General features: G+C 45.7%; 1 protein-coding gene across 5 annotated transcripts in view; it reads right to left on the bottom strand.

The window, feature by feature from the left end:
* The window catches only part of SLC8A3 (solute carrier family 8 member A3), a 179,816-nt gene extending 157,892 nt beyond the window's left edge, over positions 1-21,924 (bottom strand). For 3 of the 5 annotated variants that reach the window (XR_012903475.2, XM_006130302.5, XM_006130303.5), the window contains exon 1: positions 21,378-21,923. The gene's annotated coding sequence lies outside the window, so the exon portion shown is untranslated. Of the gene's footprint in view, positions 1-21,377 lie in introns of all 5 variants that reach the window. The other 2 variants (XM_075927317.2, XM_006130304.5) reach the window with 1 other exon arrangement.
* Positions 21,925-27,444: the final 5,520 nt, after the last annotated feature.

Raw genomic sequence — 27,444 nt, 5'->3', positions numbered from 1 at the left:
AGGGCCGGAATGTGGCAACGGGGGGCTCTGGCGGATGGGATTAGTAGTGAGGGAACTATGGGGGCAAGGTTGGCACTGGGAGAGGCTAATATTAGGGTCTGAGGGTGGGACAAGGAGGCGTCCTAGAGGGGTTGGGTGCAGAGGGGCTCTGGAAACAAGAGGCTGGCACTGGGGGTCTGGTGGTGGGCACTGAGGCGTTTGGGATGGGGGCTGGCACTGGGAGGTCTCTGAGGGCAGGAGGCTGGCACTGGGGGTCTGGTGGTGGGCACTGAGGCGTTTGGGATGGGGGCTGGCACTGGGAGGTCTCTGAGGGCAAGAGGCTGGCACTGGGAGGTGTTGGGTGCAGGGAACACCGGGGGAAGTGGCTGGCACTGGAGGTAGTGAAGGGTTGGGGGAGAGGAGCTCTAGGGGTTAGTGCTGGGACTGGGAGGCTTTGGGGGCAAATATGCAAATAAAATGTTGCCGGTCCGCTGAAAGTTTGTGAATGGGTCTGCTGGTCTGCGGTACAAAATAGTTTGGAAATAGTCTATAGAGATTTCTATAGTTTCTAACTAGTCTATAGAGATTTTTCCCTTCTCACTGAATTGCCTGTTTTCTCTAGTGCTTGTGTGATGGAGGGTTGTAATCTTGGCCAACATGCTAGGGACTGAACCAGAGAATGCACTGGCTAAAAACTTGAGTTTCTATAGCTTGAACTGAAATGTCAGACTCTCAGACTAAGAATTATAATACACGCACATCCTCACAAAAATAGAGATCCAGGTCAAAGGAAACATGGAAAATTTGTGTCAAATGGGCTGAACTGTTTCCTCAAAGAAAATCCTCCCAAAATCTGAAGCAGTCCAAACATTCTGACATTTTCGAAATGAAATATTTCAATGTTTCTAACCAAGATGACTTTTTGTTCATTTTTATTAATTTTTAAGAGAAAAACACCTCAAAAAGTGAACTATTCATTTGAGGTAAAAAAAAATCATTTTACCTGAAATAATCTTTTCAGTTTACCAAAATAAATGAATAAAGTGTTTAGGTCAATGCACAATTAATCATCATTATTTTCCAGCTTTTCTGCCAACCCCCCCCCAAAAATCAGTAATTCACACAACTCCACTTCCCAGTTTACTATTATCTGCACATTTAATTAGTTGGTTTAGCCCCTCTTCTACATTGTTAATACACGTTAAAACCGGATTGCCTCACACCAAACCTTACCCCACACCACACCAGCACTCCCACGCTCAATGTGCTGCCTTTGACAGTATTGTTCACATTCAATACTCCAACCTGTTTTGGTAAGTGACAATGCTTACTTCACCCTCATTTAACTTAATATCTCAACTAAGATTTCATGGTGCAACACAGCAGCTACTTAACTGACGTTCATATACGTCACAGCAACTGAATTTCATTCAGCTGCTAATTTTGTAATTAATTTTTTTTAAATTGAGCATGATTAATTCTTCACAAGTGCAGGCTGCTTACTGCTCTTTGTTCAGTTATGTATTATTTTTCTGCAGATTCTCTCTAACATAAACTCTATTATCTACTAGAGAGTGAAGTCAGATTTATCATACAGTAATTGCAGCGATCACATAGGCTGCAATAAGTGGAAACTCAGCTGTTACAGTGATTACAGTAAGAGGAAGCATTGTTCAGGCCTTTGACTCCCCTACTCTCCCACTCTCTCTCTCTCTTTTTTTTTTGGTCACATCTCTCATGGGATGCAAAAAGCAATACACCATTTTGTTCTCTTTGGCTATGTTACAGACAGGCCAGGATTTCTTCCTCCACAGTCTCCTCAGAAAGGATCGCTTGCTTCTTTCTTTTGACATTTGCCTTTAGACCTCAGGTCTGGGTTACTATCTATCCTCAGTTTCTTGTCAGCCAGCTGGCCGTGTGTTTTGTCAAGGATGCAAACAATTACACAACTCTTGGCAACCAGAGAAATATCTCCATACATGTTTTTCCTCTGCAACACTATTACTTCTTTCAGCCTCAACTGACAATGTCTCATGTACGTCACATCAGCAAGGGAAACACTATGGGCCAGAGTTTCAAAGATATTTAGGGAGAGGCAGGGGCAGATGACAGTTTTGCGGGGTCCCGGGCAGCGTAATTATGCGGGGCCCCCCCTTTGCCACGGCGCATGTGCAGTGATGCCATGCGCATGCGCAGCAGCGCCACGGCGCATGCGCGGGGCTTTTTGAAGCGCGGGGCCCGGGGCGGCCGCCCCATTCGCCCTGCCCTATATCCGCCCCTGGGGAGAGGCTACACTGCAGGGCTTAACTCGAAATAAACTATGCAAACTGAGCTACGTCAATTGCGTATTTTATTTCAGAATAACTTATTTCGAAATAGGGAGCATCTACACAGCACTTATTTCAAAATAGAGCACTCTTCCTCTGACTTCCCTTATTCTTCGTACAATGAGGGTTACAGGTGTTGGAGTAAGAAGTCCTCCAGCTTGACAATATTTTGACACTATTTCAAAATAACTGCCTGTTGTGTAGATGCAGACTAAGTTATTTTGGAATAACACTAGTTATTTTGAAATAATGTTGCAGTGTAGACGTACCCTTAGAAATCTAAAGATACAGATAGGTACCTAGTGGAATTTTCAGAAGCACCTGACCTTCTAAGGTGAATAACCACCATTGAAAACAATGGCACCCAAGTACCTTTGAAAAAAATCAGGCTCTGTCTGATTGGATTTCCCTCAACAGCTTAAACCTATTAATGAATTTCCATTACCTCCTTCTCCAGAAGACAAGAAATCTGTGAAACCTTGGGTAAGTCGCTTAGGCCAAAAAAGTCAATCTCAGCTGCCTAAAAAAGACCTGGTTTTCAAAGGATTCTAAAATTAGATATCCTATTCACATCCAACTATGGATGCAAGTATTCTTGAGAACACCATTTACCCTCTTCCCCATCCCTTCTCTGCCAAAATGCCTCCTTGTGCAGAGACCATACAATGAGAAGTCTCTTTCAGGTCTGGAGAGGGCCAAAAGCCTGCTTGTCCCCTCAAGTTCAGCTGAAGGATGTTTTAGAGAATAGAGATGACTCTTGGACCAAGTTATGGTGAGTTATATTAGTGAAACATCAGACCCTATGTATTGACAGCACTCCATCTACTGCTCAATAGGAAACCTCCGTCCACCTCCCTTCTCATAATTCATTCTCTCTCACATACAATTCTTCCATCCCTGCCATTCCCTTCCTTATCCCAACTCATTTTCCTACCATATGCCACTCCAAACTGGCAAACCCTAAGTAGGTCCTAATTCAACAGCCCCCAAGTTGCTTGAACTAATCAATATATGAAGTGGCTGAGTCATGAGAGAAGACAGCTCTGAAAGGGTATATCTAGACTGTGTTGCTCTTTTGGAATGCCAGAAGTATCCCAAAATAGCAACCCCGCATCTTTAAAAGCACCCGCTATTTCCCAAAATAACAGGAGTGCTATTCCAGTGTCCCTGTAACCCGCATTCCACGAGGTTTAAGGGATTTGTTGGAAGAGTGCCTTATTTTGAAATTTGGTGCTGTGTAGACAGTGCCAAATTTCAAAATAAGCCCTTTCGATTTTGACTCAGAATAAGCTATGCAATTTGCATAGTGCAAATTGCGTAGTTTATTCCTACAAAAGAGTGCTGTCTAGACGCACCCAAAGGGACAAATACAGAAAACCCTCATTCATCACAACAACAGATCCACCTCCTGGTACAAAAAGGCCTGGATAGTACCTTGCTGTGACCCACGGACCCACCGATACCCACTGGAAGAGAGCACAGAAATACAGATGGTTGCAGGAATCCTTTAGGTTCACCAAAACGCAAAGGCGCCATTTAGGAAGCGCGGGGGGGCTGCAGCTGCATGTACCGGGATGCTGCTTGCTCTTCTTCCCCTTCCCCTCACAATCAGGGAGCAAGGGGAAAGTATGCAGCTTGTGCCAATTACTCCTCTTCCCCTTCTACTCAGCAGCTGGGAATGAAAGAAACGCATCCAAGCAGAGTACTTTCTCCTCACTCCCTGACAGTGAGAGGAAGAGCAAGCAATGTGCCAGTATGTGCATCTGTAGGGGCCCCCTGACCTACCAAAATGGTGCACATGCCAGAACAAGTAATGTAAGGTCTCTCAAAGCATGCATCACAGTATGGGCAAAATGTAGGGCAAATAACATACAATGAATTATATATGTACATAAGGCCTTGTTCTTAAAGGCAAGTCACACAAAGGTGAGACAAACCTCTCTAGACAAGAAATGGGAACCACGTATTTACCAGGTTGTATATTGTACAATTGGTGTCTATTTGCATATTGAATCAAATGCTAATGAATAGATTGCAAGTGCTGAAGGATAACCACAGGGGCTACCAAAACAGCAGGGGCTACCATGTTTATCATTCAAGACAATGAACTTCTGGGATGTAAGTGGGGGCTTCCTTCAATCTAGGAAGACAAGCTGCCTGTGGCCTTGATCTTATGAAAAGAGGGTCTCAGCCATTCTGATTGAAACGACTGGGGAAAGGACTTGAGGTGAGAGCGCCTGTAGGAAGTAGGGAAACATCTTGTTAAGTTTAGACTCTAGGAAGTAAAGTATGGGTTTGTTTTATATGTAAACATTTGTTTCCAATATCCTTCCTTACTATCATTTGAATCTGTTCTTAGATAATAAACAGTACTGTTTTCACTGTAAACACATATACATGCTGTGTGTTAAGCAGAGCGGTGATCTTGAGGTGAAATTAGTAGGCTGGTATGTACTACAGATTGTACCTCTATTAACCGGGACTCTCTGGTCCGGCAACATCCATGGTCTGGCACGACCATGGACATTCTTGGACCACAGAGCCCAGGAACAGGGAGGCCTGGCATCCGGGCAAGAATGCAGTAGGGGGGACTGGCAACTCAGTTGGAAGCCAGTGTCGGCGTGGGGTGGGAGTGCCAGGGAGTTCTAATCGCAGTGGCCAAGGAGCTTTGCCCATAGCCTGGAAGCTGCAACCCCAGCAGTGACCATGGAGCACTGGCCACAGCCAGGGAGCTACAACCCAGTGGCAGCCATGAGGCTCTGGCCCCAGCTCTGGCGGGGTCTGTGGAGTCTTGGCCACAGAGCCAAGCAGCTGCAGAGTCCCAGCCCTGGCCATGGAGCCAAGTAGCTGCGAAGCTCTGACCACCACTGCAGAGCTCCAGCCATGCCACTCTAGCCCCACCAGCAGTGGGGCTGGTGGCAGCTAGAAAGCCCCAGAGAGGTGGGGCAGCAGCAGGGCCAGGCTGGAGCCCTAGTCTGATGGGCCATGAGGAAAGGGACCTCTCTTGGTCTGGCAAATCCCCTTGTTTGGGACCAGCCAGGTCCCAAAGGTGCCAGACAAGGGAGGTCTAACCTGTATTCCTTTGAGAACAGAGACCCAGGATTATTTTGAAATAACAATATGAGCATCTACACAGCAATTCCACTATTTTGAAATAAATTCGAACTAATGGACGGCTTATTCCAACTACTGTAAACCCCATTTGGAATAATGCCTATTCCGAAATAGCGATTTTGAAATAGCGGTAGTGTGGACACTCCACTGCTGCCATTTCAAAATGGCCCTGGGCCATTCAAACTAATTACTCCCCAGTGCTTCCTGAGGCTCTAAATTGAAGTAGCACACCCACATTAGGGAAGCCTGCCTTGGACTAATTTTGAGGCTTCCCTGTAGTGTAGACATGCTATTTCAAAATAAGCTATTTTGGAGTATTTCTTCCAGAATAGCTTATTTTGAAATAAGTGAGCAGTGTAGACGCACCCCCTGAAACTTCTGTGAGTGTTTATTGGAGCTGGGAATCAGTACTCCACAGGAATACGCATAGGACTCAGGGGCTGTTGTGTGCCTGTCACTAATCTGCACAGAGACAGCAAGGCCTGTGGAGCCTGGACGATAGTGCTTGTGTTGCCAGCAGCTGGTGGAGTCAGAGAGGTGATCCACAGCAAGCACAGACAAGACTTCCTTACGCTAAGGGCAGAGGATAGCAAGGTATGCCTGGGGAGCATCATAATTGTGAGGCATGCTCCAAGTAACCACCACTATGTGGCTAGAGATGAACCACTTTGGATTTGCTTTTGAAAGCACCTTTGATTCCTGGACATTCAGAGTAAGGATTTACTTATAATGTGTGTCTAAAACAACGCCCATATGCAAGCTGGGCATTCTATTCAAACCACTAAGCGAAGAGAGGGCAGACTCCATGCTATTATGGAGGTGTACAGGAAATACTCAAGACATTCCTATTGGACCTAATGAAAAGAGAATAGGCACTCCCCTGGCTTAATTGAGGAAAGAGACCCCATATGCTTTAAGTATTGTAGCAATTCCTTCTTTGCATGTCTGTGAGGAGAGATTAAAAGAGGGTGGTGGTCCAGTTGCTGTGAAGTTTATGTCCTCAGCTAAGATCAGAATCCCCAATAGGGCACAGAATCCCTCTCTCATGGGCAATGCAGCCGAGAGCAGACTTGAGAACATCTGAGGCAGGAGTTCAGAAGGACTTTTCATACCATGACCCGCATTTCAGTGATCAGTTTATGGTCACTCCTGTCATCTGAGAAATCTGTGGAAAGTAAATGAGTAAACCTGCTTCTGTGGAATAGAAGGAACTGCCACAAGTGTCCCTACATATCTACAGAAAACCTCCAAAGAACAACAATTCCATGCTGAGAACAATTAAACTGTAAGTCTGCCCTCTTTGAGGTAGACACACCTCTGTTATCACGAGTATGGGGGGGTCATCCACATCAAAGCGAGAAGAATATATGCCCCAGATTTAACAAAAAATACAAAGGCAAGCAAGTTTCTTCTAAAGATGAACAAGGCATGAAGTTGGTCGTGTTGTTTTTTTAAGTGGTGTCTTTTCCAAGCCTGATAAACTAGAGCTGGAAGAGACCAGTCAGCTTGTATCTCCTGAATGCCATATAGATGTTCTGTGCCCAACAGCATATTCCTGAGAGATAGCTTTAAATGGGACTCACAGAGCTCTCCTTGGGACACTATTCTACAGCACAATACCATAGATCTCACCAATGGGAAACATTGCTTCAGTTTTCCTTTCCTTTCCTTACAGTGGCTGTCTTTTAAGAGTTAACGCTGTCAAGGTGCTTAATTACAGTAAGGTACAGTAAGGTCTGGCATAGCAACTCTACCTCAAGTTTGCACCCCTCTCCTTTGGCCTACAGCCAGGCCTTTCAAGAGGCCAAAACCTTCTGGCCCTGCAGAGTCCTTTTTCAAAATGAAACAAAGATTGAGAACAACCAGACTCTGAATTCCCCACTCCACTCCTCTGAAACTTCCCTCTCCAGCGAGGGTCACTCAGCTCAGCTCTTTATCGAAATCCCCAGCCAGTGGCATAGTGAGAGGGGGGGCAGTTACCCCCGGGGGGCGCCATCTACAAGGGGCCAAATTTTGGAAAAACCTCCTCTTTTGGAACATCCCTTATTCCTGTCACTGAGAGGAATACAGGGATGCCGAAAGAAGACATCTGCTTTTTCGGAAACTGTTCCAAAAAATGGATGCGTTCTTTGGACACGACAGAGCTTTTCCTGGATGCCTCCAGTATCCCAGAAAAGCTCTGCAGTCTAGACATAGCCTAGGTGTGTGGGTTACACTGACACTGATTTTATCAGCAGTCATGTGATATTTCTTTTTTTTTATTAATGTCCAAGTTGTTGGAATCAAGAGATTGTACAAGGATCTCAGCTTTCATAAGGGAGAAGGGGGAGAAAATTTCTACTCTTTTGGTTGCAGAGAAAAATCTTGAAAAATGACCTCAATGGACCCATAAGATTTGGAAACCAGAAGTAAACAAAAATCCCAAAAAGTACTATTTTAAAAATCTTCTGATTTTAAGTCCAACTTCATGATTTTGCGGGGTCTGACTCTTAATTAGTGAGTGTTTGGGGATGGCAACACTAAATTTTGACCCAAACTTGTAGAAGGCTCCCACAGTCATTTAACTCCTCTAAACAGTATCACAAATCAGCTCTTGTGGAAAACCATGCGCATCCAAATATTATTTAAAAACCCCACCATCTCAATTAGCACTTGTCAAGCCACAGCAAAAAGGACAAGGACTGAATGAGCCATGAATATGGATCCACTATAGAACTCATCTATTCTGAAGAAGAAACACCATGCTGGAAAATGTGTTAACCATATTAACCACCACAAGGCAGTTACTATCTGGAGTAAGCATGTCTTCTACCAGCTGGAAGCCTGAAAAGCACTTAGCACTGGAGATGGTCAGAATATCTTCCACTAAATGTTTTTTCATCAAAGAATGCTGTGCATTTCCAGCTGGTAGGATTTTGAGATCCAAGGATGACACTTTGGTCATTTCTAGTGTGGTGTGGGAGACAGAAACTGAAAAAATGACCTTTTTGACACAAACCCATGTTGCTAAAACATTTTGGAAGAATTAGTTTTAATTCCAGGGCAGAGCAAAATTTTTGCTAAACAGAACTGCCTTCTCCACCCAGCTTTACTCAGTGCTAATATCGCTGCCCGCAGAGGTGTGTGCATTAAACCATCGAGTTTAAAATAAACATTATGCACAAGAAAATATGCAGGAGACTAACTCTTACTTAGCATTAATTTACCCCTTAAAATTGGTTACTTTGCTTCTTGGGTATGTCATTTGTATACTGAAGTCAATTTATCTTGCCACGCCTGGTGGCAGAAACTCAGCAAAAGTTGGCAGGGAACCATTGATTTGATGCCCTTCAGTTGTCAAACAAAGATGGGTAAATCAATCTGCGCCAATAGTGAGGGATGGCAGAGAGAGCACTCCTGTTTTCCACAGGTCAGTAGAGTCTGCTAGTGGAAATCACAGAGCTTCTCATAATTAACTGGAACCCTCAAATTAGGGCATTGTATGAGATGGGGAACTTGTGGAAGGTAGCATTTGTAGAGAGAGGGGTGGAGAGGTGTGTGGAACTGTTATCAAGATTTTTCTAAGGGAAACAGACTGGAGAAGCATGTAGGCTCCAACCTATTTATTCGGGGAAATGGTGGAATTAAAAACAAAATAGCATATGCCCTGTGTAACTAATTTCCACAATATAAATTAAGAAGTTGGTGGGATTCAAAGAAGGGTTCATCACTGAGTATATAATCCAACCACTAGCTTCCCTGGGTTATGAACAAACTGGGGATGTGATCAGGTAACCTGTTACCATCATCGTTAATGGGTGATCCTTACCTGGAAACTGTTAACCAGTACCTGCCCATGGCCAGCTGCAAGCAGAAGGTTGCTCCAGCCCCTGTATGGGACCGGGAGCCGGCAGACCCACTCACCACCCCCCCAGGCTTTAGTGGTCCCCCTTGCCCCATCTCAGGCAGGGGATGTTCCGATTGGCAGTCCCCCTTCCCCTCCCGCCCCGCTTTAACCAGTTAAACACTATTTAACTGGTTAACCAATTAAATGGGATTTTACATCCCTAGAACAAAACCTACCTCCCATAGGAATTTTACTGCAGCTGTAAACGGAGGTGTAAAGGCACTCATAATGAAGCATCTAGTTCTGAAGAGTGCCTAGCCATTGGTCTGGTCTAGCATGGCAATATCTATTTTCCTATGAGAGGGACAGCTAACCAGCAGCTGAGAGGGGTGCTGATCTGCAACACTTTGAGCAGGGTGTTAAAAGGGAAAGTCAGCTGGCAGAGGGTTGAGTTGGTAATTGGGGTTTCAACCAAGGACAGTGAGAGCCTTATGCAAGTGGGAAGATAAAGTTACGTTAAGGAGTATCAAGGAAGCTGGGTGGTAGGAGGAACACACGGCCCGAGAGGCTCACAGATGTATGTAACACATGGGCTAGGAAGCACAGAGCATCACACCTATACATGGCAGATAACCTGGCAGTCTGTGGAGAAGTCACTGAGATAACACTTTCTGCATATGGTCGATCTCATCCTCACTACCTCAGTGCAGCTTCCCAAAGATGAGCCAGCTCCTAGTATTCGGCACGCTAAGCCTGGGATGAGACTGGCTACCTATTAAAAGCAACCCCAAGATTGCCAGAAGGGTCGAGTTTTATTTTTAGCAGGGATGCTAGGAGGGTCACTGCTCATGCCACGTTCACCCACATAGCCAGATTTTCATGCAGCATGTTGCACACTCAGTGTCACAGTGAGGGCAATGTCTGTCAGGTTGTGTTTGGCTAGATGGATTATTTAAGGTAGGAAAAGGAAACCATAATGAGAAGTAGCAAGCCTGAAGCTATCCTTTAAGTTTAACACAAGGAAAAAAGATGCTTGGAACGTGCAAGTAATTTACAAGAGGATAAGGAGAAGACTCATCTTCTAATTTGTCCATCATCTGTTCATTTGTCCAGCTTCTAATTTGTCCATCATCATAACGCAGGTGCCAACTGCAAGCATTAGTACAAGCATTTGTGCTGACTGACTGGGGCTATATTCTCTGCCCTGGCCTGTCATAACCTTTCTGAAGGATAATTCTTGCATGTTGGTTACCAGAGTAAAAACAATGAAATATCAACATGTCACAGGCCATCTCCTTTTTGGGCAGAATATAATCAGCTGCCTTCCTTGAAAGTGGAGCATTGCCCAGAGAGCCACTACTTGCATTGTGCTCCGAAGTTGACTAGACTTGAATTCAGATCAATCCCTAGTGCAAGTGTTCCACCTCCCCAAAAAACCACTCAGCTCCCAGCCATACAATGTTTATCCATGGGCTTTAACATCTCTGCTGAATGTGGTGTTCTCAGCAAGCGTGGCAAGAGAAAAGTGAGAGCTAGAGGTGGCTCAATATTAACTCAAATGCTGGTGTGAGCTTTACTTGCATTAAAGAATGCACTTTGAGGTGTGGACGCGCTTTTGCGCAAGAACTCTGCAGTATAGACGTAGCCGGAGAGACTGATGGAGAAGCCACAATTTCTGCAGCAAAGAAGTTGTTAGCGGTGCTGTCTAACCAGAGCGAGACACAAAAGTCCCACAGATGCCTGAATTGCTTGAACCTCCATTTAGCCATCAAAGAGGACAAACTTCCACCATGTGCGGGCAGTTTTGAAGAGCATTTCAAAAGAGCATCGTGACAAAGACTTGGATGCCTTCACACAGTTTAGATCACCTTTGCAACATGGATGGAAAAGTGGAGATGAACTACTTTCTATATTTTTCCAGAGCCTAATGGGACCTGGGCTTCTACAAGACTCTATTTGTCCCTGAACCTTTAGAGATCACTGCACAATCACCTTCGTCTATAGTGAGAACAACCTTCCCTGCACAGGACTGTGTCTGTGTTAAGGCAATGAAGACTGTGGTGTCCCAGGCACTCTTGACAGAGAACAGTGATGAACAAGATGATGAGAATGATGTTGACTAGAAATGTCACCTGTGTTATTACGTGTCAATGATACATATATAGATTTATTATTAGATTATTTTACCCTTTAGACGGCTATTGCGATCTTTTGAGGTCACAAATAAATCCAGTTTGATGTTTTAAAATAATGCATAGTTATTAAACTAACAAAGTAATGCAAATATTTCAAAGGAGTCATTTTAACATCTTGATGGTGTCAGTGTTTATCACTGTTTCCATGGTTATGGCACCACTTGAAAGTTTCACATCATACTTTATTTTAAAGCAACAATCGGCTTTCAAATGGTGTGCGATGTGCATGTATGTACAGAGAGTACATTAAGTTGACCAAATCACTGGTTTCTGCTGCTCACCTAACAGGCACACAACCATAGACTGATTTTAATGACATGGAAGATCAGCAAGGAAGTACAAAGTGTTCAAGGAGTAGTGCTGGTAGTTTAGTAGGTTACACACGTCTCTCTGGATAAATAATATTCAGTGTGGAACTTGTAGTATTATGGGCTACTGAGCTACTGATGGATACCCCCTTTTGAAAAAGGTAAATGGTAAAAAATCCTAAAGGATCCACTGTGGCATTCCCAGCACAAAGAAGTTGCATTGGGACTCCTTCTAGCTTTCTCTCCAAAAAGGGCCATCAGTGTAATTGTGTAAGAAGCATTACATGGTTTTAGAGACCCCATGATAATTTTAGTAATAATAGGAGCTGTTCATCTCAGCATTATAGCCAGAATTCCCAACTAACATTATTACATTCCACCCTATTAAGGTCTCTCTGTAGCTTGTATTTAATGAAATTGTCACAGTTCAGGGCAACTGCACCTGGATTTTCCTCCCTTCTCCCAGACCGTGGTGCAAGTGGAAATAATTTCTTGCTGGCATGCTGCACTCATAGGGTACGTCTAGACTACAGGCTTCTGTCGACAGAAGTTTTGTCGACAGATACTGTCGACAAAACTTCTGTCGACAAAGAGCGTCTAGACTACATTGAGTTCTGTCGACAAAGCAAGCTGCTTTGTCGACATGGTAGTGTAGACGCAAAGGACAGTTTACATTCAATAACACCTTCTGTCGACAGAAACTCTGTCGACAGAAGGTGTTATGCCTCGTAAAATGAGGTTTACCAGCGTCGACAAAACTGCTGAGTTCTGTCGACGTTATGTCGACAGAACTCAGCAGTAGTGTAGACGCAGGTATAGTTTTGTCGACAAAAGTCCACTTTTGTCGACAAAACTCTGTAGTCTAGACACACCCATAGAAGGAACACAAGGGTGGCAGGGCATCTGGCCTCCCTAAGCGACTTCTCCCCACCCAGTCCTCTGCACTCTCCCTGTCCCCTTCCCATTATACCAGAAACATTGCTCTGTCATCCTCCCACTGTACTAGAGACTTCTGCTGAAAAGATTCCACGAAGGGGGACTCAGGAGACTAAGCTGAGTGGAAGGACTGGGGGTGGGCTTCTCCTGAGTTTTTCCAGCACATCATACCAGTTATAAATACTTTAGTGGTACGATATACCAGACCAGACCCCTCTAGTTGCACCATTGCCTAGTGATCAGCAATGCCACCAAACTTGGCTTTCAGCTACCCAGCTGTGACCTCTCTTGGGTGGAGACACATGCCTCTCGTCCTTCTGACAGGGGTATTTCCAGGCTGGGTTGCCCTCACTGTGGCATTCCCAGCACAAAGAAGTTGCATTGGGACTCCTGCTATCTTTCTCTCCAGAGAGGGCCATCAGTGTAATTGTGTAAGAAGCATTACATGGAAAAAGTTCAAACCAGTGGAAGGACCCACACACATGCTAACAAGTTTATTATAGACATCACTACTGCTCTCACATTAGCTCTGTCAGCTGCAGTTTTAATACCCCATTCTAGAGCAGTCTTGTGGTTACTAGTTCATCAGAGCTTCAGCTCAGAACAGGTACAGTCTCACAGGGTCTCAGTAGGCCAAGTACATCCAATCCTTCCATAAGGATTCAAGGCCCTCTGCAGACCAGGAGTTGTTCCATTTGCTGGACCAGGAAGAAAATCCTGAGGTTTTCCAAATGTCTTTGTGTGTGGGTCTCTGGAGAATCCAGTTTGAACTAGGGTATGAATATCTCCCTGGGGTGATGTCTTCTCCTGTTATCAATCATTTGAAGTACATTGGCATCACTGCTGCTTACTAGAAAAGGTACCATAATTTCACAACACCATGTACACAAAAGCGTTTTTAATATAATGGATACCAAAGGTGTTAACTCTAATTCAATGGGGTAAACTGAACTCAGTAAACCTTATCTCAATTCCATAAGGTTTCTTCCATGTATTACAGGATATTGTCAATCTGTCACAGCAGTATTCTACGTTACTGCCTAAACAGCTGTAGAGCAATGCTTTGTGCTGTTAAACAGCTGCAATGTCATGCTTCAGAGGTGGCTGCTTATCAGTGTGGAGACTCAAGGGATTACTAAAAGTATATACTTTCCATGGGCTAGATCCACAAAGGGACTTTTAGGCACCTTGTCATCCAGTCCCAAATTAGATGCCCAGATTCTCTATACATTACACTGGGAAAGTTAGGCACCCCAAAAAAACAGCATGCCAAGTGAGAGAATTGTCTGAGCTAGCTGGTAGGAAATGCCAACAAAGAGGGGTAGGTCACAAGGCCTCCCTCCCACCACTCAGGGAATTAGGCACCTAAATCTGGGCTGGAGTGGGACCCCTATCGCTGCTTGGGTTGCACAGCAAGGAAACCTACTGTGGAGTCAGGCACTTAAGAAAGCTCTATTGTATGTGTGGAGAAGAGTTAAGGGCACTCACCCAGCATTTGGAAGACCAAGTCCAATTCTCTTTTCTAGTGGCTGGGGAGCAGGAATTAGAACCCATACAATTCTCAGGTGAGTGCTGTAATAATAGAACTATGCAATACTGTGGACTATGGGAGCCAGTGCCACTTACAGAGGGTGGGTGCGTGAGAGAAACTGGCTTAAGTGACATCAACAGTGCAATTGAAAAGGGCCTGGGGCTCCCAGCTGCCTCTGCTACTGCGGCCGTGGCAGCAGCTGGAGCTCTGAGCAGTGTGTGCCATGCAGCCCTGAAGGGCTGGCTGGAAGAGGCTAGCACCGTCCCCATCCTTTCATGTGAGGCTCCACCCCTTCCAGGGCCCAGAGCCACCCCCCACATATCCCAGGCAATTCTGTCAGCCACCCTGATGGTATCTCAGTCTTCCCCGCTGAAGCTGTTCCAGTGTGTATAAATAATATGCACTTGGACAGAGAGAAAGCAGGAATAGCTCTGCAGCCCAGTGGTTGAGTGCCCTAATTACTGGTCCAAAGTAGGGATGTTAAGGATAGTCGACTATCTGATAAGCAAAATGCTTACAGTTGACAGGATAGTCAACTAGTCACTTCCCCCTCCCTTGCTGCCTCTATCAACATTTCAAAGGGGCAGTGCCACACAGCTGATCCCGGGCTCCGTGCGGCGCTACCCCTTTAAAACGCTGCCATGGTTTCTCAAAGTGGCAGCGCCGCCCTATCGACTAATCGAATAGTCAATGCAAAAACGCATTGACTACTCAATTAGTCAATTACATTATGCTTAACATCCTTAGTCCAAAGGAGGCTGTTGTTGCCTCCTCCCCCACCCCTTACCCTCTGCCAGGCCATTCTGTGTGGGTTGAAGCACACTCTGAGTCTGCCTACTGGATCTGGGGGCTGCCTGGTTTGAGGGTCCTGCTGGGTTTACACAACCATGCCTGAGGTGGCTGTGCACATGCTCATTATTAGAAACTCAGGTGCCAAGGGATTTTAGGAATCTCCGCGGTCAGGTGATATGGGGTACTGAGGATCTCGGTAGCACCTAAATGTTGGACTTTGGGGTCTGCATCCTTTTGTGGATCTAACCTTAAGGTTCTTTGAAATCTTTCTAGATAAAAAGCTCTGTAGATGTATAGGATATTAATATTGTTGCTTGCTGTTTTTACCACCATTTTTCTGCCTGTACTTGTAGCTGGGAGACTCAGATAAAAGGCAGTTTGTGTCCACTATGTTGGATCAACGTTGCAGCAATTGATCCACTGGCTATCAATTTATCACATCTGTTTAGACACTACCAATCGATCTCCAAGCGCTCTCCTGTCGATGCTTGTACTCCACCAGGACAAGAAGGGTAGCTGGCATCGAAGGGAGAGGAGCCCCCGCTGAAATTACTGCATGTAAGATGCAGCAGTAAGTACGTTGACTTCAGCTACGCAGATTACATCAACCAGGGGGAGGAGCATAGATCTGGTTTAAGTGACATCAATGGACATTCACCTGGATGATAAGGAGGGCTAATGGCTGGTTTTAAAACTGGAACTATCAGGAAGCTCAGAGTTAAGACTGGAGCTGCTACCTGCTTATAATTTGCTGGAGGGGATAACGTAAGTACTCGGTGATGATGCATCACCAGCTATATGACATCTGGTTCTTTTCACTGTGTCATTGGAAAGATGGGTTGTGACACCGCATTATGACACATCATTGCATAATGATGCCTTATTGTTATGAATAATTGACATTACAGTAATGCTTCAAGTCTCCATTCAGGATTAGTGGCCCATTGTGCTAGATGTTGTACAGCTGCCCCTCTGCCCCTCCAAAAGTTTACAATGTAAATATCCAAGGCAAAAAAGGCTAAACAGGAAAGGAGATTCTAAGTAATTTATGTGCGTGATGATCCCCAGAGTAATATAGGGCTCTAATTTTCCCACATGTGCTAGGAAACTCAGGAATGTTCCAGGTTTCTTGTGGGGGATGGGTAAGTGTCCCCAGTTAGGTCAAAAACTCAGTTATGGTATGATACTGCACCATTTTAATCAAAGGGAGATTTGCTATTTAATTTAACAAGCACAGGAGGACCAGGCTCTTAGGTAGCCATGCAGGGTGTGGTTTCCCAAGAACAGATGATGATCTTCTGTAACTACCTTAGGGTAGTTCGAACTAGGGTGGTAATGTAGGCAACCGGAGTTGCAAATGAAGCCCGGGATTTGAATTTCCCGGGCTTCATTTGCATCTCGCCAGGCGCCGCCATTTTTAAATTTCCACTAGTGCGGACTCCGTGCCACGCGGCTATACGCGGCACAGACTAGGTAGTTCAGACTAGGAAGCCTAGCGGACATTTAAAAATGGCGGCACCCAGTGAGATGCAAATGAAGCCCGGGAAATTCAAATCCTGGGCTTCATTTGCAACTCCGGTTGCCTACATTACCATCCTAGTTCGAACTAGGGTGGTAGTGTAGACATACCCTAAGAGTTTAAGGCTAAAAGGGATCACCAAATCATAGTGTGACCTTCCATATATCACAAGCCACGAAAATTCCACCCACCCATCCTGCACCCTGATCAACAACCAGAATTAGACCAAGTTATTAATGATGAATAAGCTCTATAGCAGTGGTCCCCAACGTGGTGCCCATGGGCACCATGGCGCCTGCCGGGCCATTTCTGTGTGCCCGCCGAGTGATCGGACTGGCCCTGCTCTCGCCCCCGGGTGCATGGCGCATGGGTGCTGCCGGCTCCTGGGTGTGCGGTGTATGGGCGTCCCCGCCCCTGGGCACATGGCTCAGGAGCGGCACCGGCCCCAGGCACGCGACGCATGGGCGCTGCCGGCTCCTGGATGCGCGGCACAGGAGTGGCGCCGGCCCCGGGCATGCAGCGCATGGGCTGTTCCGGCCCCGGGCACGCAGCGTATGGGTAGCCCCACCCCTGGGTGTGCAGCACAGGAGGGGCACCAGCCCCGGGAGTGCGGTGCATGGGTGGCGCTGGCACTGGGCATGCAGCGTATGGGTGGTCCCTTCCCCGGTGTGCGTGCGCGGCCCCGCCCCCAGGTGCCCGGCATGTGAGTGGCCCCGCCCCCGGACGCCCGGCAGGCCCGAAAGGTTGGGGACCACTGCTCTATAGGATCCACATTATCACTGACTACATTTGTATAATACTTAGCAACATGGGCCCCCAATCTGGCTGATGCCTCTAGCACAGGGTTGAGGAACCTTCTTTGGTTCAGGGGCCACCGACCCACAGAAAAATCAGTCAGGGGCTGCACACAAGTGAGAAGCCAAAAAAAAAAAATCCATCACTAACGTGGCCCCTGACCAAGGAGAAAGACATTCCCCACATTCCCCTCCCCACATTCCGCTTGCACACCAGAGTCTAGTGGGGCCCAGCTAGTATATTTTGTGTGCTCCAGTCCTGCAGTAGGCACAGGCTCCCCAATGTTCGGAGGAGGGGGCAGAGGAGCCCAGAGCCTCAGGGGCCAGATCCAAGCAAGCCGGGGGCCACATCCAGCCCCCAGACCTGAGGTTCCCCACCCCTGCTCTAGCAGTTACTGTAATATAAATGATATACAAACTATAACAACTGTGAAATTATCTGGACACAGAGGGGTGATTGGATGCTAGAATATCTCAGCTATGAATTTCCTGGCTTCAGAGGTTTTTCTATTTTAACATCAGAGATTTCCCCCCTCCCACACACACACACTGTGTAATTTAATTTATTTTATTTATTTATTTTTCAGTACAGAATTAGATCATATTACAGCCTGATTGAAAAACAAATTAAATTTGGCAGGCAAAGCCATTTTTAATTGTATGAACATGCAAACATGTTTTTAAAAAGGCTTCTTGGTTATTTGTAGGAAGGTTTGAGATGGGGGGGTTGCTGTATTTTGACTGAATAAAAGGGACAGTCCATTTATATTTATAAACGTTGGTTTAATATTTGATGGTGGAAAGATTCATTTTAATATGGCTTCTAATAACTGCAGACACGCACTGGAAAGGAAGGATGTATATTTCAGCCAGGACTTTCTGAAACTGTTCAATTGTATGGAAACACAAGAGAACTCAATGGCCTACTCACATCTCTTAGCCAACCACCTTTTAACCAGCAATAAATGTAGGATCTGCCATAGACTCTCACATTCTCTCCATCCAGCTTCTATACCCAGAGGAAAATGAAAATCTACATAGACAAATTCATCCCTGCTGTTACTCTACTCATACACCTCCAGCTTTTATTCTATAAACTTTGAAATAGAAAGTTAAGAAAATTCAGGAGCAGCATTTCAAATGAATCTACAAAAGACACATTATAGTATTCCACCAACATTCATTAGTAACAAAAATATTATTTTTAATACAGGTTGTACTGGACAGCTCATATTCTTGCATGTGCTCAGTGCAACAGAAAAACATCTGGGATATGATGTAGTTTTCACATGACCTAAGCATTCCACTAATATTTAGAATACAAGGGTAATATCCTAGTTTGTGCAGTTCTGAAGATTGGTGTTTGGAAAAATGGAGAGTGTTTGCATGATCATGATGGCTTATCCAGTCTGGATACTAGTCACTACTAGTCATAATCTAAATCATCTTTATACATGTAAGTGGGATATGTATGCTGAATATTGAATGGTGCAAGTGCTGCTATGCACCTCACAAGTTATAAATGAATTTATCTTGCAAAACCCCTGGAAGGTAGGGAAATGGCATTTCCCCCATTTTACAGATAGGGAACTGAGCTGCAGAGCGATTAAGTGAGTTGCTTCTTCAACAGGCTCACTGGGATCTTGTGCAAGGAGTGAAACCATGGCTCCCCTATTCTAAATGCAGCATCTGAACCGCAGGTCCTTGGTGATGCATGCCGTTTCCAACCCTGGGACAGTGTGTTTGGATTGTTTTAAATTTGGAACAATGTTAATTGGTGTTATGGGTAATTAGACTAACTAAGCCTTTTCTGATTGGATATATTTTAGCTTTCATCTGAGGAGTTAAAGGGCTTTATAAATAAATAAAGCCTCAACTACTCCCTCCCCCTCCAGCAGTAGGTATGATGCCCATTTATGTACAAATAGGTAAACTGGGGGGGGGGGGGGTGGGAGTTGCGGGACATGCCCCTAGTCACATTACAAGTTAGTGGCAGTGCTGAGAAGAGAAATCAGGAGTTCCGGCTCCCATGTCACAGCTCTAATTAGATAACTCTTCCTCATTCGTGGACCATTCATTCTTAATAGGGGTTTTATGCCTTTGCTCCTTCTAACTCATTACTTCCATCCAGGGAACAAAAAAAGTCTTGCAGCAGACAGTCACCTAGGCTCATATCAAGCACATGAGCTACCAAACACAAATTACCTTCATTACAAAAATTGCACAAAAGGGAAATAAAATGCCAATATCTCAGATGAAGATGGGGAAAAGTTATAAACTTGCTCAGACTGTCAGCGCCATATTTGAAAGCTGCCTTGCTGCTCCCAATTGCACCAAGCCTCTAAGGCTCAATAGACCCCAACAGCCATGGCTTGCTCTCTTGGACTGTAAGAGCAGAAAGCTTTTGAATGGGAAGGTGCGGGCTAGAGGTTGCCTACAGTCTGCCAGTGCTCCCTATTTAGGAACTCCTCTCAGAATAAAAAATGGCTCCGCAAAACTGTCCTTTACCCCCAAAATGATGAACTTTACCAAAAAGAGGATGGTGTGAATAAATACTCCTTTGAGATCCCAACCAAGAGGCCTTCATAGATCCTTAATTTTTAAATACATTTAGGGGGGTTAACCCTAAAAGCAAGTTGCAGGGGCATCCCACGCAAATGGAGACCCCCCCCCCCCCACTGTTGCATTGCAGTGCAGCTTGAGAAAAATGGCCATGTCACTTTTTAAATGCACAGGTGTTTGCTTTCAGGCCCAAGGTGCTACCTATTGGTGAAAAAATCAAATAAAGAGGAGAGGGAGGAGTATAAAATTATCCAACATTTAGGTCAAATTGTGTGTGTGTGTGTGTGTGTGTTCAGAGGATTGTGGGGGTTGGAAGAAACCATTGTTTAAAAGGGTACAGACGAAAGTACTATGTCTTTCTAAGCTTGGCAGTATTTGGCTGCTCCCTCTCGGGAGCATAAGCAGCCATGAGGGGCAGGGTAACCCCCTTCCCAAGCGCAGAAATCCCAGCCTGTCTGGTACTACCCAGGAGCCCGCTCTTGCCCTATTTAGGGAAGAGCATGGCGCAGTAGCTATATTTGAAACCCGAGGTAAACAAGATCTCAGCACAAGTGGATGGAGCACAACAGCTGTGCGCGATTAAGCGCGCCCGCCGCGAGAGCCAGGCAGACACAGCGGGGGGCTCCCTTTGCTTCGAAGGGTTCAATCCTGCCCCCCGATTCTAGCAGGAGGGGGGGTCAGTGGCCCCCTCCCCTGACCAAACAGAAGCAAACGCCCTCGCCCGCAGGCAGGCAGAGTCGCTGAGGGGCTCCCGCCAGCTTTTCCGTGTCCCGAGGGAAAGTGCACCTGGCCGCTGCCAGCCCCTTTGCACGTTGCCCGCCGGATGCTCCCCTAGCCCGAGTCGGGCCGCGAAAAGACACGAAATTTATAGCACTGCATTAGAGGCATTTCCTCCGGCTAGCGCGCCCGCCCCTCTCCCGCCGCACCAAGGGAGCTGCCGCCTCTGCCCGGCAGCCGCTGGCTTTCGCGCCCGCGCTGCAGGGCCCTCGGCGGCGCCGGGCTTGGCTCGAGCCCGCCGAGCGCTTCCCCCGCGCTCCCGCCGGCGCGGCGTTGTACACAGCTGGAGCCGGCCGGCCGGCGCCTGGGCCCCGGGAAAGGACATGCCCGAGGGGAGGGGAATAAAGCGAGACGCCCCGGAGCCACCCGCTTCTGCCTGCGCGTGGCCCAAGCGCGGGGGCGGCTGGCGCCGGGCTGCGAAGCTGCAGCAGGCGGCTTATCTCCATCTGTGCGCGTCTTCCCCCCCCCCCACAACGACTATGGCTGGGGGGCAGGAAAACAGCACGAATGTGACAAATCTGTGAGGGTTCACCACGTTAAAGCACCTTCTCTGCTGGATGATCTTACAGCGAGATCCCCCCCCCCCCCCCCACACACACACACACACACGTACCTCTCTGGGAATTGGCGTGCAATAAATCCGGACCCGCTTCATAGCAGGAAACTTAACCACACGCCCTGCATTGCCTATAGAGGGGATAGAGCCTTCTTACTTACCCCTCCTAGTTGCCTTGCCGGCTCCCGGGGGGACCTGCTTGCTCCCCAATACAGATCCTGCTGGTTCTTAAAGAGAGCTCATTGCATCTGGTGGCTAGTCACTGACTGGAGAGGGGCGCGGGGTCCTCCTTGCATGTCAGTCCAACTTGCCTCGCTTGCTAAAACACCTCAGCTCTCTTTTGCAGCTGTCAGGGTGAGCGGGGAAGTGCATCGGGAAATTGGGTGGGGGGAGCGAGGGGTGGTTGAATGTTGATAAATCCACCAGCCGTGATCTTCAGGGGGGTGCAGTATAGTTTGGGGAGGGAGGGAGATGTGGGGAGGGGAAGGAGGAGAGCGATGACTGGGGATTGGAGAGGGAAAAATTGGGTTGTGCCCCAATTGCAATCGAATCTGCCGGGCTTCCCCCTTTTCTCCCACACCATCGGGGCTCAGCGGAGACTTGCCGGCATGACAGCACAAGGCAAGCCGCTGAGCCTGACTTCTGACAGACAACGAGGTTTGCACAACTGCAGCAAGGAGCCAAATCAAAAAAACCAATCTCCAAGCCTCCAAACCGCACGTCACCCTATCAGCTGGGAGCAAGAACTGCAACAGAATTACAAGCCCTGCATATTTATTCTTCGCAATTGGGGCGGAGGGAGGCTGCCAGATTTTTTTTTTTTTTTTTTGCTTTAAACAATCACAAGAAACCCACAGACAAACCCTGCCCAGATAAATACAGACCCGTTTTATTACATTTCACACACACTGAACAGGAATCACCACTGTAACCTCTGAGTATATTGACTTGACTTTGTTCCTTGTGTATTTCAGACAGAAGGAAGGCTATCAGGAGCTCACCTTCAGAGCAAAAGATATTGATTCAATTTAAGATTTGCAAAGTATCTGCCAAACGCATCTGAGAGATTAAATATAGACAAGAAAATAATATAGGCACAGTCAGTTCTAGCTTTTGCGCCCTGGGTATCCATTTGAAATTACATGCTTTGTTTTGTGGTTGCAGCATCCACCCATTCATCTTTTTAACCAAAGTCAAATAACTTGTGAGGTGGCAAATAATTTTCAGGCTAAAAATATGTGCTGCCTCACATGTTGCCATTTGATTTGGCATAAGATGACTGGGCTGGGCATGTTTCACTACCACAGAAAAGAACATGGGTTTGCATTTTGTGCAGGACACAAAATTATGTCGACACACAATGTTTTTCACAGCCTTCAATTGCCTCTATATTTGTCATGCACAAACTTGGTGAATATCTCTCATAAGATTTACCTTTCAGCATAGGCTACCGCTACCTCTGAAAGAATTATGAAACCACAGTATTGTAGAGCAATGTCCTCAAACTCTACAGCATACAGAAGAGTAATAAGCTCCCCTGTAGAAGGATGCACTGTTTTTACTCTTTGCTCTAGTGTAAACTCCTCATCCTGGTATATTCTTTCATCATTTGACTTGTGCTGTGTTTTGAAGCAACAGCTTTTAGTTTGAAGACTTAAGCACTTACACAAGTGCAAATTGGCCATATCAAAAGTGACTATGTTGACTAGTGACACAAAGCAGAACAGGAGCATTCAGAATCTATTCCAGAACCATTTAATTGCTCTTAGTCCTGGCTCGTCACAACAGCAGATGTACACATGGAGAAAAGGACATGGTCTGGGGCAACTAGCAGTTATGTGGCTCCTGAATTGCAGAAAGCTCATATCTGTTCCCTGTAACTTAACTTAAAAGCTGCTTTAAATGACAGTCAATCTGTAAGAACAGGCACAAATAGGCCACAGTCAGCAACATCAATAGGCAGACTGATAACAGGTGGGAAGATTTTCCATAGCCATGAAATCCCCAGTAGCCTATTTATGGTTCATATGTGTGGGAATCAAGCCAAGGAGGAGCCATTGGCCCATCCAACCGTACCACAACAGGATCTAGAGAACTGGAAAAAAAATTGAGTCTTGCCACGATACAGAAACATAGCAGTCTCAGGTAAGACAGGAAAGGGATGCCAAGATGTGAGAAGCTAATCAAGGAAGGCGAGACAAGTCAGAAAAAAGCTACCTACAGAAAAAATGCATTTATAGCAGAGGGCTGCCTAGCGAAATACGGAGGATACAAAGTCTCACACACGTATGGTACTTGTGAACTCTAGCTGCTGAAAGCACACCCAGCTTCCCAATAGTCAGCCACTACTGCTCATGACTCCAGCTCTCCACAAATAACCCAGCCCATACTGCAGAGTCAGCAGTACAAACGTGGCCTCTAGCCTACACAGGGCAGAGAGTAAATATTCCCTCTAGGAAACCAGACAGGCATCAGGGATCTTGGCAGAGGACTTGAGCCTGAGAAACGAGGTCTGCAAATTAGCCAGCTGTTTCCCTCCAGAGCAAGCAACACCCACCTGTGCAACACAGAAGATGTGCTGTTCCTGACACAGGGAAGGCAGCTCATTTGAGTAACTGGGGCAGACCTGGCAATAAGAGGGAAAGGGATCTGGGAGCAGCTCTCAGTTGCACAGTACGAGGCACACTCACAACACAATAGGTACACAGCATTGTAGCCCACACACAAACATGGGGCCTCCGTAAAACAAAAACCAGGTGCCCTCTCTAGCACTATTGGCCAACTTCAGGTTTCCACAGTTCTACCATCCTTACTTCCTGACACACAGAAACCAGCAATTAATATCTATGCATGAAACCAGCTGTGTGGCATTGCTCCCTGGAATCTATGTATGTCAGGGGATGGCTAGAATGCTTTGCCTAAGCCACAGGCAGCTGCACATATGGTCATGTTTCATTCAATTTCTTCTGATACATGGTGCCTGAGTCATGACCAACACCAGCCCTGGTGCCATTGTCAGTCATGTGACTGTCACTACACCTATTCCTGTATTATGTAAGAATAGACTTGGTACCAGTGGTTTGCCTTTCCTTGTGTTACTCATCCTGAGCCCTGACTGAGAAAGGTATGATGGAGGAGGACAGCTTTATGAACCAGGAGCCAACAAGTATTAATTTCTGATCCCATCTGTGCCACTGTGTGTGACCTTGGCCTAGACATTCAATTTCCTATGGATGTGAATTGTTAACTGGTAAGCGTCACCCTTACAGATTATGGTTAAACAAGGAGGAGGGTGCTTGGGCCTGACTGGAGCAGCCCCTCCCCACAGCAGGGGGCTGCTCCAGCCCCACCATAGCAGGAGGGGTGGGGTAGAGGCACGCCTGCCCAGGTGTGATGCTTACTGATTACAGTTAACCAGTGGAGGGCGCTCAAGCCTGGCCGAATCAGCCCCCTGCCTGTCCCTGTTTAAGTAGTTAACCATAACTGTTTAAGCAAAAGTTAAACATAACTTTTAACCAGTTAACCAAATAAATAGGATTTTACAACCCTAACAGCAAGAGCTCCTACTTCCTACCTTGGTCTAACATGTCTATAAAGAGGCTAAGCTCACTGGGACAGTAACTGGTACAGTGCTTAGCAGAAGGGGGCTCCAATCCTCTGGCACTACTGTCATACAAACATGAATTACACGCTTTTTATACAGGGGTGGCATGAGACTTCATTAGATAGATTATATTGCCCATCTGTGAATTTATTAAATATTAACCCTTATCGGATACACTAAAGTGAGGATCAGAGGTTTGTTTTGTCAGATTGATATGCCATGATAACTGTAATCCATCGATCAGGATTCAGTCCTGTAATATTCCTGGTCAAACTTGCTTGGTGGTTGCCACTTACATTAAGCACTGTTGTACTTCTTTTGTCGTGTATGGTAGATTAGCTAGTAATGCTTGTCAATTTGATGTATAGAAACTGGAACTGGTTGTACATTATAATTAACACGTTAAAAAATTTAGCCCTCTTTTTAGTTAATGAATTCTTCAAAAGCTGATCCTAATCTTTTGCCCTTCTAACATGTTGGTTATTTCAGAAATTCACCACATAATATGGATGAATAATTTTTAGCTCCTGGGTTGTCTGTGAGCTGTTCACTCTTCATTCTTCATGGTATGTGGGTCATCACCATGGTACATGCTATTGTTTTGGCTCCCCTGATTGGATGACATTTTAAACAAGAGACCAACGAATGATGAGCTTCAGGTATACATCTTCTTCCAAATAACCATTCCTGCTCTGATTAGTGAATATTCAGGATTCAAATATTTTCACACACAAGGCAGCAACTGTCTGAAAATTTGACCACAAATCATTGCACACCTCAAACATTTGTGGAGAAATGTTAACGAGTCTTTATTTCTATTACTTGACTGACCCTAGGGAGCTGGCTAGAGCTGTGGTTATAGCAAGAAGACACATGTGGCTAGTGTTCGGCACCACATTTTTCGTGTGCTACTGCTTTCCACTTCTTAATGTATGCATGACTTATGAGGTTTATTCTGATGCCAGGCACTTCATTTTACCAGACTGAACCCTTTCCTCAAACACACCTTTCCTCAGATTGCCCTTATTGCTGTCTCTGAGTTGATGCTTATACTTTTATTGTGGTTGAAGGAGTTACTATGGAATTTCACTACAATAACTCAGGACTGGATTTAATCTTGGGGTGAAGAAAATTTTTTGGGTCAGGAGCTACTGACCCACAGAAAAATCAGTTGGAGGTTGCACACAAGTGAAAAATGAAGCAAAAAAAAAAAAAACCCAACCCCCAAACCAAAACCAAAAAAACACCTCACTGACATGGCCCCTGACTGAGGAGAAAAACACTCCCCACATTTCCTTTGCACACCAGAGCCTAGGGGGCCCAGGCTAGTAGATTTCGTGTGTTCCAGTTCCGCAGGCAGGATGGTGGGGGCCTTGAGTGCCAATGCTAAGGGCGGAGGGGGGGAGCCCAAACCTCAGGGGCCATATCCAGGCAAGCCAGGGGCAGCATCCAACCCCTGGGCTTTAGGTTCCCCACCCCTGATTTAAACCAATAGCTTCTGTTCTTGAGTAGAAAAGGCTGTGTCCCTTAATGGCAGGTGCAGAAGCTCTTCTAAGCCACAATTCATTTGTATGTGGTTTGAAAATTATTTTTTGTTTAATTCTCAGTTAGAGCAGGTCTAGACTTGAGGTGTCAGGTTACAATAGCTAGGTGATAGGAATTAGGACTGGGGGCAACACACACATTTATGCTCGATAATAAATTTAAGACAACAACTCTTCGTTGTGCAGCCATGTTGTGTCTCTACTATCTCATCTCTACTATCCAGTACATGAAATTGTGCCTAATACAGATAAGAAATGCTCCCAGACATTTCCCTCTTTTTTTTCTCCCCCATTCTATACGGGGATGAATTTTCTCAATCTTAAAAGGTTTTTGTTGGATATCACCCAGGCAAGCAAGTATCCAAATCTGCCAATGAAAAATGTACCTTATTGTAGGTTAGTCTTGTATATAGTACAGATACTAGATTTCAGATTACATTCTTCCACTACGGACCTAGATTTCACTTTCATACTGGACTTCAGCAGCAGTGATTTTTGTTAACTGAAAACCAAGCAGAAAACAGCAAAGTGCAACGAATGGACTATTTCCAACAACATACTTTTATCTTCATTTTCATAGATGGATCACACCTTCTTGTCTTACCACAAACACATACCAGACCATGACAACCATAGCTGATAATTATTTATTTGTACTGTGTGAGGTAAAACAAAAGCCTTTGTAAAATATTCCCCTTCAGCGCCTCAGTGTGTGGTAATGGGATCAGAGTGTCCTGCTAATACTATCTTCAGTGCTCGATCAGTGCTTCCAGATCAAGGAACCACTCACACATATTTTGCACACTCAAAACTGAAGCCATCTCCAAAACTCATACTGACAACTTGGGCCATGTAAGACTTGCAGGGCTGGTGTGCAGTTTTTCATATCAAGAGATTTTTTTTTCTGCCTGTCCATGCAACAAACTCAATCCACAATCTTAAAGTCCAGCTGAGTTCTTCCTTCCTCTAACATCTTCACAAGTTAGATTCTGCAACTGGGTTTCAAATATGTATTCCTTTTACTCACCTTTGTCCCATTCATTCAGCACTCAACACAACATTGAAAACCTTATTGTCTGT

Source organism: Pelodiscus sinensis, chromosome 5 (assembly GCF_052426305.1).
Source record: "Pelodiscus sinensis isolate ZL-2025 chromosome 5, ASM5242630v1, whole genome shotgun sequence".
Taxonomy (NCBI): domain Eukaryota; kingdom Metazoa; phylum Chordata; order Testudines; family Trionychidae; genus Pelodiscus; species Pelodiscus sinensis.
This window is presented reverse-complemented; position numbering and strand designations above follow the sequence as displayed.